Here is a 17,283-nt window from a genome sequence, read left to right on the forward strand (position 1 = left end):
TTAAACTTCAGTGTACGGACAATTTTTGTCCGACTGTATAATCTAGTTTCAAATTTTATCAGCTGATGAATGACATAATTAAAAATTGAAAATTGGATTTCGAATTCAAAGATTGAACTAAAAATAAAATTTATATTTACATCTAAGGAATACAAATTAAGAAAATTTAAAATAAATATTTAAAATTAGGAAGTCAGATAACAATCCAGAAACAGAGTTTGCATCCAATTCAGTTCCAGAATTTTAATCCAAACTCCAAACGATAATAAGGTACGATTCATATACAGTATCTAGACTAGGAAATAGGATTTAAATCAAGATTCAATCGCTCAGATTTCTGTTTCATATTCATAATGCATATCAAGAATTTTATTTCGGTTCAGAATTCAGGAGAATTTAGGAGCAGATGTGAGAATCGAGATACAGCTCCATAATTCAGATTCAAATTCAGCTTAGGATTGAAATTCAAAATAAGTATAAGTTAGATTTATTTTATTTACATAGTATTCCGTCTCACGACATAACTTGACGAACATAATTCCTAAAATTCACTCGGTTCATAGCAACCGTTCTCCAATTTCTCGGGCACCCCACGTTCGCCAGATCACGCTCCACTTGGTCTAACCACCTCGCTCGTTGGGCCCCCGCTCGCCTTGTTCCTACCGGATTCGTAGCGAACACCTGTTTTGCAGGACAGTCGTCCGGCATTCTCGCAACATGTCCCGCCCAGCGTATCCGGCCAGCCTTCACCACCTTCTGGATACTGGGTTCGCCGTAGAGGCGCGCGAGCTCGTGGTTCATCCTTCGCCTCCACACTCCGTTCTCCTGTACGCCGCCAAAGATGGTTCTTAACACTCGTCGCTCGAATACTCCGAGTGTACGCAGGTCCTCCTCGAGCAATATCCATGTCTCGTGCCCGTAGAGAACAACCGGTCTAATGAGCGTCATATACAGGTTACACTTCGTGCGAGGGCTAAGTCTTCTCGACCGCAGTTGCTTGTGGAGTCCATAGTAGGCACGACTTCCGCTGATAATTCGCCTCCGGATCTCACGGCTGGTGTCATTGTCTGCGGTCACCAGTGAGCCGAGATAGACAAAGTCTTCGACTATCTCCAGCTCGTCGCCGTCGATCGTGACCTTGTTATTACTGGACAAGCGGGTTCGGTCGGTCTCGGATCCGCAGGCCAGCATGTACTTCGTCTTGGACGTATTAATCATCAACCCAATCCTTCCTGCTTCGCGTTTCAGTTTGCGGTAGATCTCCTCCACCGCCGCAGATGATCTGCCGACTATATCAATGTCATCGGCAAAGCAAATAAGTTGACTGGATCTGTTGAAAATCGTGCCCCGCATTTCGCCCACCGCTCGTCGAATAACACCTTCTAGCGCCACGTTGAACATCATGCAGGATAGACCATCACCTTGTCGAAGCCCCCTGCGCGATACGAATGAACTCGACAATTCACCCGAAATCCGCACACAGCACTGCGTTCCATCCATCGTCGCCTTGATCAGTCTGATCAGCTTCCCGGAAAAGCCGTTCTCGTCCATGATTTTCCATAGCTCGTTACGGTCGATCGTGTCGTATGCGGCTTTGAAGTCGATGAATAGATGATGCGTAGGGACTTGGTGTTCACGGCATTTTTGGAGGATTTGTCGCAATGTGAATATCTGGTCCGTCGTAGACCGTCCCTCCATGAAGCCGGCCTGATGACTTCCCACGAATCTGTTTGCTTGTGGCGTTAGGCGGCGGAGTAGGATTCGGGACAACACTTTGTAGGCGGCATTGAGGACAGTGATCGCTCGGTAGTTCTCACAGTCCAATTTGTCGCCCTTCTTGTAGATGGGGCATATTACCCCCTCCTTCCACTCCTCCGGTAGCTGTTCTATGTCCCAGATCCGGATTATCAACCGATGTAGGCAATCGGCCAACCTGTCCGGGCCCATTTTGATGAGTTCAGCTGCGATGCCATCCTTCCCAGCCGACTTGTTTCTATTCAGCTGGCGAATGGCTTCCTTAACTTCACTCATCGTTGGGAGTGGCTCGTCTTCGTCGTTGGCTACGCCGGCGATGTACCTTCCCCCACCGTCTTGATCTCCTGCATGTGCGCCGTTCAGGTGTTCATCGAAGTGCTGCTTCCACCTTTTGATCACCTCACGATTGTCCGTCAGGATACCCCCGTCCTTATCCCGGCACATTTCGGCTTGCGGCACGAAGCCTTTGCGGGATGCGTTGAGTTTCTGATAGAACTTTCGTGTTTCTTGGGAACGATGCAGCTGCTCCAGCTCGTGGAGCTCCTCCTCCTCCAGGCGGCGCTTTTTCTCCTGGAAAAGTCGGACTCGCTGCCTCTTCCGCTGTCGGTGATTTTCCACATTTCGACGGGTGCCTCTTTGCACTACTGCCGCCCGCGCGGCATTTTCTTCGTCCATCACCCTCCTACACTCCTCGTCGAACCAGTCGTTCCGTCGAGATCGCTCCACATAACCGATGACGTTCTCCGCCGCACTGTTGATGGCTGTTTTGATGGTATCCCAACAGTCCTCGAGAGGGGCTTCGTCAAGCTCGCCCTCTGCCGGCAGCGCTGCTTCGACCGATTGCGCGTAGTCTGCCGCGACCTCAGGTTGCTTCAGTCGCGCGATGTTTAACCGAGGCGGGCGCCGGTTTCGCTTGTTGTTCACTACGGAGAGTTTTGGGCGCATCTTCACCATCACCAGATAATGGTCCGACTCGATGTTGGCGCCCCGACAGGATCTGATGTCGATGATGTCAGAAAAGTGCCGGCTGTCGATCAAAACGTGGTCGATCTGTGATTGCGTTTGGTACGGTGATCTCCAGGTGTACTTGTGTGGGAGGCGGTGCTGAAAAAAGGTACTACGTACGGCCATTCGTTTGGAGGCGGCGAAATCAATAAGTCTGAGGCCGTTTTCGTTGGTCAGCTGGTGCGCGCTGAACCTTCCAATTGTCGGTTTAAATTCCTCCTCCTGGCCGACCTGAGCATTGAAATCCCCGATGACGATCTTGATATCATGTTTTGGGCAACGGTCGTATTCACGCTCCAGCTGCGCGTAGAATTCGTCTTTGTCGTCACCGGTACTTCCGAGGTGAGGGCTGTGCACGTTGATGATGCTGATGTTGAAGAACCGGCCCTTGATTCTCAACCGGCACATTCGTGAGTTGATCGGCCACCACCCGATCACGCGCTTTTGCATCTTTCCCATCACTATAAAAGCTGTTCCAAGCTCGTGTGTGTTGCCGCAGCTCTGGTAGATAGCACGACCATCTGGATACGTTCGTACCGTGGAGCCCTTCCAGCATACCTCCTGCAGCGCTACGATGTCGAATTTGCGGCTCTTCAATTCGTTGGAGAGCACGTGGGTACTGCCCACAAAATTTAGAGATCGGCAGTTCCATGTTCCAAGTTTCCAATCGCTAGTCCCTTTTCGTCGCGTGGGTCTTTGCCGATTTCCATCCGAAATTTGTTGTTCGTTATTCGTTGCTTATGTTTTTTTAGTAGTCACAGGCTCGCAAGGCCCGCAGCTAACCCCACTTTCTCGCAGGAGGACCGTCGTGATGTTGCTGTTTTGGGTCCCGAACACCACCAGGACGTTGTTGCACTCCGCACGCCGCCCCTAACATGGAGAACAGACGCGTACGAAGCCCCCTAACTCATTCTGCATGCGACCAAAGCATCCACCGGGGTTGGGTACCCGATCTCCGCTAAGGTTGCTCGCACCCCAGCTAGTACCACGGGGAGGTAGAGAATCGGAGTTGCAGACAAGAGGTGATATGACCACTACCCGAGGGTTGGGTGTATGGGGTCTCGAGTTGCACATTGTCTACTTCACCAGCCAGTTAGCCAGTATAAGTTAGAATAAGTAGAATTTAGGTTCAGAACCACAGTTTTAACTTTTTAATGCAGATTCGGCAATCAGAATTCTATTTAAGATTTCAGAATTTAGGGACAGAGGTCAGAAACCAGATGCAGGTTCGGGATTAAGATCCTTGTTCCTAAATGTTTTTTAATGGCAAATTCAACACACACACATTTTTAAAAACTGAAACATTCAAAATATTTGTGTCAGATACACGGTTATAATATCTTCAAAAAGTTTCGTTATCAAAATACTACAGAAAACCGTGCAACCCAGTTTTATTGATTTTTTTTAGAGATAGCATCTTATTTAGTGTGCATAGTAAATCGATTGAATGGCCATAAGATATTTAAATGAAAACTGTAACGAGTAATTTGGTAAACTAAAATACATTTTTCAAATGGCTTAAAAACAAATTCCAATGATAACAAACCTTTAAAAATAACTTTGTGATTAAATGGTCAAACAAAACCAAAAAAATATGAACAACCACTTCAATTCAAACGATAAAAAAGGTTTGTTTTTTAAATCGCTGAATCCTGCTAATGTTGTTTATATTTGTCGATGGGTAATCATATTCACATTTTGAGCACACTTCAGGTTCCCTCTCAACAGTTTAACTCGGCACACTCTGGCAATAATCATCATGTTTGAGGAGAGCAAAACTACTCCAGCCAGCGAAACCTAAATGCATGGTATTTGTGGGAGAAACCCCCATCGGATGATGTCTGGTTAGCGGTTTCGAAAGGTAATAATCAATTCTTTTCAGAAATACATCAATAAATGAATATTTCAGAAATTTTTTATACTTTTCATTTTCTATTTTTTCAAAGCCTTTAATAAAATAAAATGGGAGGCAAGTTACGACCCATTGAAAAATCAAGCTACCACCCCACTCGACCCCCCACAAAAACAATGCCAAACTAACCGCGGGTGTCATTCAAGTTTGTTGTTTACAGAACCCACACCACTACACGGCGTGCATCGATCGTATCGTGGGGGGATTCCGTCGAAACCGAATCCGACCGAGAAGGGGGCAGCAATGTGACGCCATTCAGCCGGCTTTTACAGGTTGATTTGTTTGTATTACGCGACGAAAATTTTTACTTACAAATCGGTTTGTATTCGATCAGCAACGACTTGATGTCGAACTTGGGACGTCATTCATGTAGCGCACTACAGTGAGTGCCGAATGATTGAAGTCGTTAATAAAATTGCTTGTGAATAGATAGATTTTTAAGTTTCGATTTGACTCAACCTAGTAGCAAATCTAAAGCGGAAATGTTAAAAACACGTGCAAAGGTCAAACCCATCTATGCTTCCAATGACAAGTTGGATGCCGATCGATAACAGAGCTTGATGCTACTAATACTTGTTGGTAGTACTTTCGATACAAACTCATGTGAAGTGTTGATAAATGTTAAATCTGCCATTCACGCTAAGAAAATTGTACATATTGTTTATGTAAAAAGTACGTACTTTGAAGTTCGACAACTTTTACGTAGAAGTGAGTTTCAGAAATTACATACTTTGTCAGTTCTTTCTATTCTACAAAACCCTCTCTGTAGAAAAAACTGAAATTTCAGTAAATTTGTAGTTGACGGCGTTTTGCTTCTCACTCGCACCACCAAGAGTCAGTCTATGATTTACATCGTACTTGCGCGCACATAACAACTTTTGCGAAACTGCCCGGTGTGTCTTTGCGGAAGCCTCAAAAATTGTCCGCTTCTCTCGGTAAGTTTAGAAACATTTTCATCTGCTGTATTTTTTTATAATTCTTCTCCATAATTTTAGGATAGTGGTTGGTTTCCTCTGGATCCAGAAGCGACAAGAAACCGGACGATTCCGCAATCTGATTTCAATATAGTCCCGGCCGCAGTCAAGGAAATCAAAAAGAAAGCTTTGGGGTATGTACTTTTAATTATTTTTTTTGTAACAATTTTGCTAACTATTTTTTGCTTCTACAGGATTTCCAGCTCAAGCAACTGTCCCGAAGTGGCCAATCAGCGTGTCTTCCAGTTTATCCATCATACTATGGCCAATTCAACAGACAGCGGAAAACTTCTCAATAAACCAACGGAGACAGTTTGCCAAAACAAACAGTGGCCCGGATATGATGGAGGTGATATCCAATCGAAAAAAAAACATTACTAGATTTAATTTTATAACTGATGGACAATAAATAAGCATACTCAAAAAGAATTTGGATCAATTTAAAAAAAAAATATCCTTGCTTCTTAATTTCTAATTTAAATTCTGAAACTTTCCTTTTTTTTATGTGATTTTAACATATTTTTCAGTTGTATTGTAAGATTTTCTAAGGGTGTTCAAATCTAATCTCACTAACAATTTAGGTCTAAGTCAATTAGTAGTTTTACAAACTGTAGAAAAATAAAAATAGTCGAGTGTGATTGAAGGAGATTCTATAGAAGCACTCGCATTTGAGGCTCCAGCCAGAACCAAAGGGGTAAGTGCATGAAAGCTAATATCGAGTCACTAAAAATGATAAAATAAACACACAAGCCAATTCGGTCAGCAAATTTGAAGCATTATTGCAAAATCACCAAATGCTCTGGAATAAAAAAAAAAAGGCGTTGAGTAAATCCGGCTCTTCTACTCTATAAAAATTGCATCCCAATGCTTCGAACTGCATTCAGAATTAATTGAGTTAAAGAAGCTATTCTTAAGCATGTTTTTTAAAATTGCATTTGTCTTTCTTTTGTCACTTAGAGTTTACACATCACAAGTGGGAGGATAATAAAAAATAAGTCAAAAAAATAATCATTTGGAATTAATCGTACAAAAACCGGTATGCAACAAAATTGCATGCAATTTGCATTGTGTAAAAAATGAGTTACTTTAGATCGAAAATATGAAAATATTTGGAATGCTTAGTTTATTTAGAACTAGCTGACCCGGTGTGCTTTGCTACACCCCCAAAAATTATTGAAATTTGTGTTAACTTGTTATTTAATTTTCTTTAATTTGCAAAAAAAATTTAATTCAATTTTAGAATCATTCAAATGTTTTTCCAAAATAAAATTGCAACCTTTTTTTTTTATTTTAAAATCTTTTTTTTTTTTAATCCGTGTTCGAATCTTTTTTATGACTCTGGGTTTCTTTGCTTCAAAAGTTTATAACTTATGCCAACATATTTTTCATATATGGAATCTTCATTCGTCACGGGACACCTTTTTGACCTATTCGTTCTCGAATCAATATACAAATTGTGAGAGTGGCCCCCTCCCCCATTCCTTTATCTTTAATGGAAGTAAAGGGGGGTCTGTAACATCAGAACGTACCCTCTCATGACACTACCTTCATGAGTTGTTCGTTTGCTTCATTAGTTGTCGAGTTATGCTATAAAATTTGTATCGGAGTCCCACTTCCTATCTATCTTCTACCTGGAAGGAGGGGATCAAGGTAAAACATTTCGTGTATATAAATACACTCCCATGCCCAATTCTGTTCCATTTGATCGATTGCATGATTGTTTCCATGTCATATTTGGTTTTATTTGTAAGATAAGTTCTTGGTTTGTGAAAAACAATCGAATGTGAGCTCCCGTCTACCCTAACTGTATCTCCAATTGAAGGAAAAAGAAGTCTCAAATAAGCAAATAACCATTTTACGTATTCAAATGCTTTCCCATTCCAAAATTGTTTCCATTAGCTCTATTAGTTCTCGAGTTAGCCTCCATCTCCTTCCTACCATCCCAATGGAAGAAGGCAGTAGTACCAAATATTCACATAAATATACCTTGAGCCTAAATACTCTCCCAAGCCAAATTTCGTTCCATCTGCTGGGTAAGTTCCCAAGAAGAAAGAAGAAGAAATTGTATGGGAGCACTCTCCTCCCTTAAGATTTTCCTCGGAGGGTTCTCAAAATATCATAGAAACATTTTTCGTTATCAAATATTTGCCCACGCCAAATATGATTCCATTCGCTTGATTATTCGCCCAGTAATGCTGAAAATAGGAAAGAACCCCCCTCCCCACTTTCTATCTTCTCACTGGAAGAAGGGAGGGGTACCAAATATTCATAGAACTATTTATCGTACCCAAATACCTTTCCAAGCCAAATTTGGTGCCATTTGCTCGAAAAGTTTTTAAGTTATGCAGTGACAAAGAGGTTAAACCCCCCCCCTTTTTCTGTATCTCCACTGGATGGAAGAAGGGGTCTGAAACAATCATAGAACCATTTCTCGTATTCCACTAACCTCCCATGCCAAATTTGGTTCCATTAGCTTGATTAGTTTTCCAGTTATGTTAAAAATTATAAGGTTGGGCCCCTCCCTCCTTCGTATCTTACCAGTGGAAAGAGGGAGGGGTACCAAACCATCCTAGAAACATTCCTCGTACCAAAATACACTCCCATGCCAAATTTGGTTCCATTTGCATGATCAGTTCTCGAGTTATGAAGACTTATCACTTTTATTTATATGACCCCCTCCCCCCTTCCACGAAGAGGGAGGGGTCCCAAACTATTATAGGAACCTTCCCCGGCCTCTAATACACCCATCTGCCAAGTTTCACGCAAATCGGTTCAGTAGTTTCTGAGTCTATAGGGAACAGACAGACAGACAGACAGACAGACAGAAAGACAGACAGACAGACAGACAGAAATTCATTTTTATATATATAGATTGGGACACTTTGTTTTGCTGATAGCTCAGTTCCTAGAGATCGAACATGCAAAATTTTGTTACCTGTAAAAAGTATCCACCAAACATTTTTGTAGGTATATTTCTCAACAACTTTGTTATACGTTCCATATACACTATAGAATGATAGTACAAAACTCGAAAAAAACAGCGATTATCTACCAAAATGGAGGCAATATACATACATATTTTAAAATTCTGTCTAGAGCGATAAAACTTACAAATTGGGCAATATTCAACATCTTATTTGTACTTCCTGAAAGTAAGCTAGAGAGCGAAAGTTTTGCTCTCAATTTATGCAAACCGTTGCCAGCGACAATACATGCTGTTTCTCTCATTGGACAATTCTTTCAAATGAACCATCTGATTTTTAGTAAGCTGGTTGCTCTGCTACTCGTAGAGAAAACAACAAGGTTGTTTTCTCACTTGAATCCCGCGTGGGAGAACAAATTTGCAAACATGGCGGACTTTTTATCATATCCGATAAATACCGATTTTGAGTAACCTTTTTTACGATCGTTTATTTAAGTGGTAGGAATTGCTATTCGCATTAACATTATTAACGACTTAATCTATCATTTCCAATGCGATTTTATGTTTTCTGGATATTATCCTGCCTGATTTTTTATCAAAATTTCAAAAACTACGCATTTTGACTTTTTTGACAAAAGAAGAATTTTATATTTTTACCGGTCTTATTTAGTTCAGAAGATTAATTAAAAGCTTTATCAAAGTTACAAATTTTGTTTAAATTATAAGATGAATATACCTGAACAAAAAATTGACAAAATTTGCATTTTACATAAATATAAACTCAAACTCAACTGGTAATTGCCAATGTTGTTAATTACATAACATGAAAACTAAAAAAAACCTTGTAACATATTACGGCCCTGTTAGAAATTGCTTTAAAAAAACCCTTCGATTTCTGAAAATAGTTCGAGCAAAACAACATTTATTTTTTTGTTAAAAAAATGTGTTAAAATTTACGGGAAGGGGGAAGGTTTGATAAATTTTTGCGCTAAACAAGCATCAAAACAAACTTCTAAGATAAAAATTGTGGAATTGTCCACCAACACTTTCATTGTCGGAAAAAATTTGCATGTTAAAATAAGATATTTGAAGGCAATCCAAAAAGAGAAACTTTATGGCTTTGCTAATCAGCTATTCTTGATGACAATCTATGAAACCCTCGAAAATGACAACAAGTTTAAAATTAGTTTGCGAAAACATCTTTTTTTTTAATAAATAAATCAAATGTTTTTAATTCATTACCAAAACCTAGTAGATTAAGCTTCCAAATTGTTCGGATGTATTTGTGCTTAAGTATTAAATACACAATGTCGTAAGAGGATTTTGCTTTTATCGTACAACTCAATGAATAAATAATTTAGCTAAGCTCATAATAATTTCACATTTTTTTGCTAGTTTCATACAAAAATGTAGGATTTATGAAATATGTACATTTTCTTCACAGCTGATTTTCTTGAATAAAATACAATTATTCCAATCATTTTTATTTTATTTTATTTTTCTGAATTTGTATATTTAATACTCTAATCCAAAGCATTTTCCTAGGTCACATCGTAGATCCTAGATTTATCTTAATAAGTCATTTTTGTCACTAACTTGCATATTTTTACAAATTTTGCCTCATTTGAAATCCCTCCCAACTTATGTATGAACGTCAATCTTTTTAAATTCTCCTCGGTTTATTGACCCCACAAATTACAAATCGCGTGGCTACAATGATCATTTAGGCAATTTGATGTTCTCCATTTACAAAAAATGACCGCCCGTATTTCAAAATTTTCAAGTTCACCGTACTCCATAGAAAAATTTGATAAGACAAATTTAAAAAAAAAATACGCCAAATTTAAAAAAAATTGTTGAAAATAGTGACGTTCATAAGCTTTTGACATTTAAAAGAATATTTTTTTAACGAACTAAAGTTATGTCATAAATAATATTGGTTTATTATAGTATGGACATCAACCTCATCTCAATCCAACTCTTTTCAATTCTTCCAGTATCTCGACAAGTGTCTGGACAAGTGTATTGCGAAGGCCAATACGAATAGGATGAATACGAATTTAATTGTTTCAGAATCATTGCAACAATTTTGCTACAAAAAATCGTTCTTCTGAGAGATTTGTCGGTACCAAACCAGTTCTAGTTGAATTTTACTACTCAACGATAAATTGTGTTTAGTTTTTCATCATTGATGTACATTAATACAAAGCACGCTGCCAATTAAAATATATTTGGATTTGATTTAATTTTCATGAATATACCTTTTTCTGTTTAAGCTTTGCAAAAAATAAAAAATTGCAAAAGTTATTAAATGTTGATGGATTAACGAGGTTGTTGAAATAGAATTCAATTTACGAATGGTTGAAGTTATTGTAAAAGTATTATTTTAATTATGATGTGGAAAACTTAGTAAAATGTGTTATGGAATTCACAAATAATGTGTCAAATACTGTAGGGGAGAGTGAGGATACTTGATCCCTGGGGATACTTGATTCCTTAGCTATATCTCGAAACTGGAATGTCTTACAAATATCAAATGTTCTAGAAAAATGTGTCAAAATGAGCAAAATAACAATGCTTGTAGTTTAAAAATGTTTAACAAAATAATTGTTTGAGTAATTGAACTTTGTTTGAAAAATTTCACAAAATGTAACTTGAAGATCTTTTTTCATCACTTTAAAATGTTCCTTACATGGGAAAATTATGAAAAAAATATTTGTTCCAATGTATCAACCGTTCGAGCGTAAAATGAACTTCATAATGCCATATTTTCAAAACAATGTAAAACTCTCAACTTTTTTCAGAAAAAGTTTTCTAAAATGTTGATTATGGGTACAATTGATCCCCTAGAGTTGGGTACAATTGATCCCCCTTCCAAACGGCATATTCTTCTTCTGAATTGGTCGTTATGATTGCTGATTACGAAATTACTCATATTTATCTAAAAACTAATATTTATCAAACAATTATCTGAAGAAAAGAGCAAAAATAATTAATTTTCTCTTGATTATAAAAAATAGCGCCTTTAAGTATGCAATGTTATTAGCGTTGAGACAAAGTTATAGAATTTTCTTCTTATGTCTGCTATAAATTGTGAAATGAGAACAAACATGACCAAAATAGTCAATTAACATTCTATCTTGGGGTTTTGTTTGATTTTTATACAAGCTTCCTGAATAAAAGATCAAGTCTCCTTCAATAGGGGATCAAGTCTCCCCTAACATCAGAAAAATCGCACGACTCCCACGAAAATGCTTCTAGTTCATCAACGGGTTCAAGTATCGTTCTAATTTTTGGAGCATAGAAACTTGAAGTTACAAGCTGTCAGAAAATGTCGAAGACGGCGAGTTGCTAAATTTTTCCAAAAAGATATGGTGAAAATAAGAAAAGGGGATCAAGTATCCTCACTCTCCCCTACAGTTTTGATATTTCGGAATTATATTTTTTTATGTATTCAATGACTGTAACCATTTTTGTAAAATTATATAAGGCCCTCGAAGCCGAAGGGGTATAACTGTAAAAACCGATTTTGAGTAAATCCTGCGAACGTTTCTCCATATGACAATAATGCCACAAAGATGGTAAATTGTCAATAATAAAACTTTAAAAAAAGATTCTCCATGTTTCAAATTATATTTGGTGATTTTTTCAAAATTGTAAATGTTCGAAAAATCTATGGAAAATTGCTTATATCAATTCAAAGAGATTTTTAGATCTTTGTTTTGAATTTAAAGATATATTTGTCCAAATGATATATCCAGACCAAGAAAACGTTTAATTCTTCGAACATGGTTTTTTTTCCGAAAAGGGCTTCACAGGCCACAAAAAGTTAGTCGCGGGCCATGGTTCGGCCACCCAATCTATATTAAAAATTGAAAATAAAACGACCGTATACAGCTGGTTTTGAAAAAGGAGTGTGGGATTTCTCAACCAGGATACGTGCGGGGAAAAATCTATAAAATAAAAATAAAAATGATCTCGAAATATTATTTAAATTTGGTTTGTATATTCTATTATGAATCTAAATTTTATTTGCAGAATTTTGCGCTTTGGTTTAACGATCGGTATTATCAGTGATAACGATTAACGATCTGTATTATCACCCTGCAATTTAGAACAAAATTGCTTGTTAAACTTCTGACCCTTACTTTATTTTGCATGTGAATTTTAATTACAAATCTCAGTATTATTCAACATTCTTATATTGATATTTTTAATCTGAATTCTTTACTTGAATCCGAGCATTTTATACATACGAATTTGAATTTTTCTGAATAAAATTTTGCATTCAACATTTTAATCAAAAACCTAAACCTTAAATCGGACTTAATTCTCAACTGAATATAAAACCTAAAACCGAAATTTAATTTTGGGTTACCTTGTAGTATTTGGAATTGTTACTTACATAAATGAATGAAATTCAATCTTATACTTAGATAGAATTGGATGGATCTGTCATATTAAAAATCTGCCAGATTTATCTATAGGTGTTCGATCATATAGAATTGTTAACTACATCATTTTGTCCCGTCAACCGGTTGAACGATTTTATTCTGTTTGTCCGAATATTCAATACAAAATTTGGGAAAAGTCAAGCCCGGTTTTTATTGGAAAAGGCTTGGATTTTGCCCAAATATAGATATTAACTTTATTAGCCAAATCAAGCAATTAAAAAACCAATTGTGTGGTGAATTTTTTTATGTATGAGTCAAAAATGAAATTTTCTGAGCAAGTTTTAAAAAAAATTATCATGTAAGGATTCTTTGGAAGCCTAAAATACAATTCAAAATCTGCTGATGAGCTTTTATGAAAAAAAAAATTGTTTTCTATTTTTTTCTTGATTTTTTTGTGTTATTTCAGGGTTTTGACAAATTTTGCCCGATTATTGTCCGGATTTTTTGTCGACAATTTCGAAGTCAAATGCCCGGATTTAGCTAGGTTTTTGAATAAAATAGCCCGGATTCTAGAAAAAAAAATTCTGTCAACATTATGCCAGTTAATTTATTATATTTAAGCATGCAATCGGAAAATGAAAATACGCTTTGTTGAAATTTAAAAAAAAATCCAAAAAAGATATACGTATTTAAAGTTGATCACTGACTTGCGATATATCATTTCATAGGTGATTTCAGAGAATCACTCAGAGAATGTTTAATTTGAACTCGCTTCGTGTTAATAATTTTCGCTAATTCGGCGAAGTCGTTACGCGGTTACGTAACCTCGGCACAACCATAATCGTTGGCAGAGTTCACTAGCGGAACCAAAACCAGTCCAATTTGGAGTCTAAACTTAAAATAGTGCTAACGCATTTTTGGCAAGGCCTCTCTAGTGGAAGAAATGTTTTCTACTGGTACAAATTCCATTCGAAAACCAGTTACCTCACCCGACGAGATTGGAGATTTTATCGAATGTGAACAAGTTTCTAGTTCACGGTCTACCACTGCATTATTTGAGCTCAGCGTTCGTGGAGATTACAACTTAGGACTTTACAACTTACAGGAAAATTACTGATAAGAATTTTCGAATGGTTGTATATAATTATAATTTTTCAGTAATTCATTCTAGATTTGTTATTTAAATTGAGTTCTAATTTAGAAAAGCAAATATTACTATTTCTGAAACATCAAATATATGATAATTTTAAATGCGAATCATCAATTCATTCGAATCCGGGTATTCCTTCAATGAACCCTCATCGTGTCGCAAAAGTTGATTTCGCTCCAAAAAAAAATCCTCAAGCCAAATTACACCTCAAAAGTAACTTTACATGACTACTAGCAGCCATCGCATTAATGGAAACGCATGATTTTCGCTAAGGAATGGTGAAAACAAAAACAAAATCAGCTTCGTTTGCTGGTTGTCGGTGCATATACACTTCATAACAGGTTTTCTCGCTGGTGTCGCATAATGAACTGAGACTTTCTCCCGAAATAAAATGCTGCGCGAAAGGAACCACGAAAAATCCGTTACTGTGTGAGCTGACTGATACCAGTAGTGAATTCCACAGCAAGTTCCGAATCATGAATTCAACTGCATTTGCACACGCGTGAATCAAGAAGTACGAGCCCACCGATTCAACAGCAACAGGTCAACCGAGATTTGGATCTACCGACTTGAAGCTGCTGTTACGTGGCGGCACTCCAATTCATAGCTTCGTCGAACTAAAAGCGGTTTATGTAACGTTTGATTATGTACGGTCGAACACACTGATCCACATGAGAAATTCATGACACCATCTTTCGTTGAACAAATAAATTCTCATAAAACACCAATCATTCATGAATTTTCACTAACAATAGTCTATCCAATTAAGCTCCGGAACGCTGGATACAAAGACGCGTAACGCGCGACGTCGCGAATCTGAACGAACAATTGAAAGATCTCCACAAAACTAAGGCACAACTCGATCAACCAATTCCATAATTCCATACAATTTTTGGCTTAACAACCCACGAAAATTGCGTGCTTCCGAAATCCGCCACGTCTCACTTACAACTGACCGCGGCTGAAGTCAACGAGTTAGTGTCCGGACCCCATTCAGCCACGCCAGAAAACCTTTCTCGGGCGTAAGGTAGATCCGTGTGCCGTCTACTGACTGACTGAACGTGTCGCTGCTGTTGCTCTTTGCTCCTCTCGTTTCCATCGGTCATTCATTGGGCGGTTTACCTGGCACAAAGCACAGTGGTTCAGAATATGAACACAACAAAAGTTTAATCGTGAAGATTTGAATTTTTACAGTTGAACCGTTGAAATCACTTTCTTTACGGTACACGTGCATTATATTTGGATAAAGCACGGAGAAATTCTCGAGATGCTTAGAATACGCTTTCCTTATTATAGAAACTCTTAGTTTTTAAAACATGACAAAACCAAATAGAACTTTTTTTTTTGTCTCGATTATAGTTGTTTTACAGGATCAATTAGATAAAACAAGGTATCTCACGTATATATAGGAAGATACAATCAATTTATTCTGCAGCTTTTTGACAAGCCCGAACATTCGTTGGAAGGTCATCAAACCTAATCGATCCAAAGGCTAAAAGTTAGTTGAAAGAACGAAAGGATACTAGATCGAGTAGGTCTTAGGCCGTATAAAGGAAACAATTATATGCGTTTTACCTTAACTCATATTTCACCTTTAGGGCAGTCGGAAAATTTGAAAGTAAACTAAGGGAAAACAAGTTTTTTGGTAGTTTTGACCACTGTGCTAAATATCTTGCTTACGATCCACGCGTATCAGTAGGTCAGGGGGACAGGAGAAGTCAAAACACACCTGAAAACCTGTCTTCGCGGGGTACGCGACGAATTTGCTGACTCCTCCGAGTGAGTGGAGCTTCCGTGCTAAAGAAACACGGACCCGACCGAATCCCTTGATAGTAAGCTGCTGTACAAAAACTGGTGGCTTCCTTCAATGTTTGTGTACTTTAAACCAAAAAAAGTGTTGCTCATGAGCTTGAAGATCGGGACTGCAAAGACTGATCGATTAGTCTTTAATGACGTCGAACGCATGACGTAATATGGAGTTTCTAGAAGTTTTTGATTACAGCACAATTTATGCTACAATCCAATCCATAAATGTCTATTATTTAAAGGTTAACACGTTTAGGCAGTTCTACATAAGTTATTGGCATATCATCTATGCTATGTGTTCAAAATTCTAAGCAGCTTCACTTATATGTTTATTGACCATCGTACGATAGAGGATTTGCTCTGCAGAAATACCTTAAAAAGCAATCTGTTTTGGAAATGAATCAACGACATTAAAATGGTTCCTTGACATAACGAAATGTATCATGCAAATATTCATTTGATAAGCTATAAAAACGAAGTACCCTTATATTTCTGGCTAAGTTCGGATACGCTCGATGCGCTTTGGTGTCCAAAACGCGTGCTCGGTATCCATTATTAGTACTAGAAAAGGGAAGAATTGGGATAATTTATCCCCTTTTCTTCTTTTTATTATATCATTTTTGGGGAAATTTAGCCAGTCGCCGTAATTTTCATTTTCTGAAAGCGTGTTATATCAAGTTTATATGCTCCAAAAGTTAGAACGATAATGGAACGGAAGCCGTTAATGGATTTTCAAAGGAATTTTACAAATTGGCAAAAAATTGTGTATGCCACTCGTTGCAAGATTCGACGTTTTTCAGTAATCGACCTAATTATCCAACGCGGCAAGCTCCGTTGGATAAATTTACAACTCGTGCAAAAGAAACAAAATTTTGCAACTATTGCAACAAGTTGCAAAATTTTATTTCCTAAGCACTTTCTAACTAATAAGAAACCATTCACCAAACAACATTGTTTTTGTATCGTTTCAAAGTTCTGATTGCAGAACTTGGGAATCACGATCACTATTTTGAATTCTGACTCGAAATTTAAGAAAAATATGGACAAAGTTTGAGCAATAGAAAAATTAAAAATATTCATTCAATTCAGATTCAACCATAATATTTTTATATTTTAAACTAATGAATTTCGATTTCGAAATGAATATTAAAAAAATGCAAAATAATTTCAAAATAAATATATCTGAATTTATCATAAAAAATAAATCAGAAGTTCCAGTTCAGTTCAGCAGGGTGGCCAGCGAGTTTCCATTTTCAAATTCCCGGTTTTCCCGGTTTTCACGATTGAGATTTGATGGTTTTCCCTGTTAAAAAAAATGCGCAAATAAATATGTTTATCAGGTTTTTTGACCAAAAATGAAAATA

At 37.6% G+C, this 17,283-nt stretch overlaps 1 protein-coding gene and 1 long non-coding RNA gene across 2 annotated transcripts in view; one reads left to right on the forward strand and one right to left on the reverse strand.

Annotated features, from left to right (window-relative positions):
- The window catches only part of LOC129757200 (acetyl-CoA carboxylase), a 71,123-nt gene that overhangs the window by 34,417 nt on the left and 19,423 nt on the right, over nucleotides 1-17,283 (reverse strand). The window lies entirely within an intron of this gene.
- On the forward strand, nucleotides 5,420-5,989 carry LOC129757201 (uncharacterized). Its single transcript, XR_008739644.1, has 3 exons — nucleotides 5,420-5,607; nucleotides 5,668-5,780; nucleotides 5,841-5,989. It is a non-coding gene; the product is annotated as an uncharacterized LOC129757201 (long non-coding RNA).

This window comes from Uranotaenia lowii, chromosome 3 (genome assembly GCF_029784155.1).
Source record: "Uranotaenia lowii strain MFRU-FL chromosome 3, ASM2978415v1, whole genome shotgun sequence".
Lineage (NCBI taxonomy): Eukaryota > Metazoa > Arthropoda > Insecta > Diptera > Culicidae > Uranotaenia > Uranotaenia lowii.